Source organism: Chelonoidis abingdonii, chromosome 7 (genome assembly GCF_003597395.2).
Source record: "Chelonoidis abingdonii isolate Lonesome George chromosome 7, CheloAbing_2.0, whole genome shotgun sequence".
In the NCBI taxonomy this organism is placed as follows: Eukaryota; Metazoa; Chordata; order Testudines; family Testudinidae; genus Chelonoidis; species Chelonoidis abingdonii.
This window is the reverse complement of record NC_133775.1, coordinates 66,304,684-66,306,724: the sequence shown is the minus strand read 5'-3', so window position 1 is coordinate 66,306,724 and position 2,041 is coordinate 66,304,684.

Sequence of the window (2,041 nt, the reverse complement as noted above, 5' to 3'; positions counted from 1 at the left end):
GGGGGTCAGGGCAGAGGGCTTGGGGGTATGGAGGCTGCAGGGCAGAATGCTGAGTGTGTGGGGGGGTCAGGGCAGAGGGCTGGGGATGTGTGGGGGGTGTAGAACAGAAGGTTGAGTGTGTGTGGGGGTCAGGGCAGAGGGCTGGGGGTGTGTGTGGGGTGTAGGACAGAAGGCTGAGTGTGTGGGGGGGTCATGGCAGAGGGCTGGAGGGTGTGGGGGGTCAGGGCAAAGGGCTGGGGTGCTTGGCTCGTGTGGGTGCTCCCAGCCCCCTGCCCTGAGCTGCTCATGGCAGGGGGCTGGGAGGGAGGTGCCCTGTTCCACACCCTTCCCCAAGGCTCTGTCCCTACCTCTCTCTGTGGAGCTGCCTGCATGCTGTGGTTCTTCCCCCTTCCACTTGCTAGGGCCAGCAGCTGATTGGTGCAGGAGAGGGGGTGGGGCAGGAAAGCAGCAGGTTGGAGGAAGAAGCTGGGGAGAGGGAAGCTTGGCTGCCACAGAACCAAGCTTCTGCCTCCTGCACCCACAGCAAAGAGCGATGGGCAGGGGGGCTGAGTGGGCCTGGGGGCCGGGACTGCAACAGGCGGCTGCGTGCCACTCAAAATCAGCTCGCGTGCCATGTTTGGCTTGCGTGCCACAGGTTGCTGACCCCTGGGCTACACTTTTGTTTTGCAGGGAACGCCCCCTTGTAAGTGGCATGTAAAGAAAGGGTGCTGTCTCTCCCTGTCCCCCACCCCCACCCTCCTTTGGGGAATACAAGCTACTGGTGCAGACACAGTTGCTGCAGTGCACTGGAATGAATCCTGTCCTGATGAGTAATTGCTCTGGCCATGTTTAAACAATTGCTCTGCAACTGGGAAATGTGCCGAACTTGCCCTGTGCTGGTAGGGGGATTTCTCTGCCATACAATGAGGTCATCAGTCATTTCTGAAAACATTTCCCTCTTCCCCCGAAGGTCTGTAAAGCGCTAAAAACCCATTTGTCAGACACTGTGAAACAGGCAGGGATTGCGTTGATTTCTTTGCAGTGACGACTTGATTCAGATATGATTCTTGCAGCATGCACCGCATGTGCAGTGTGATGGCACTTCCCAGAATACATTGATTTCTGATCAGAGTGTGAGATCAGTGATGACTAGGGAGTTAGTTAATGGTGGTGTGATTTGGTGAGTGAGAAGTGTGAGCGTGCGTGAGTGTGCACGTGCGCAGCGGTGCATGGACTGCTCACTTGTCACCTCTGGAGATGTGGGTTCAGATCCAAACTCAAGGTGCTATTGAAACTGTGTGCACAGGGGTCTTGTGTGGGAAGTGACATTATAATACAGGACTAAGATGACTGGGCAGAGTGCGTGTCATGGGAGTAGGGACAGGGAGCTGGTCTCTTTGTGAGATCTAGGATAACTCTAAATAAAAGTATCAGAGGGGTAGCTGTTTTAGTCTGGATCTGTAAAAGCAGCAGAGAGTCCTGTGGCACCTTGTAGACTAACAGATGTATTGGAGCATGAGCTTTCGTGAGTGAATACCCACTTCGTCGGATCACAGGACTCTTTGCTGCTCCTAAATAAAAGCCATCCCTGAAGAGGTGCTGCCTTTGTTGATCTGTCTTTTGAGCAACAATGCAAACTGCCCTGTGGGAGGGGTGACTCTAGGGATGGTTTCTCAGACTGCTGTTAGCAGCAGCTCAGGGTGTGATATTGGGGTACGTCTACACTATGGGATTATTCTGATTTTACATAAACCGGTTTTGTAAAACAGATTGTACAAAGTCGAGTGCACGCGGCCACACTAAGCACATTAATTCGGCGGTGTGCGTCCATGGTCCAAGGCTAACATCGACTTCGGCAGTGTTGCACTGTGGGTAGCTATTCTGTAGCTGTCCCATAGTTCCCGCAGTCTCCCCCGCACCTTGGAATTCTGGGTTGACATCCCAGTGCCTGATGGGGCAAAAATCATTGTCACAGGTGGTTCTGGGTAAATGTCGTCAGTCATTCCTTCCTCCGGGAAAGCAACGGCAGACAATCATTTCGCTCCCTTTTTCCCTGGATTGC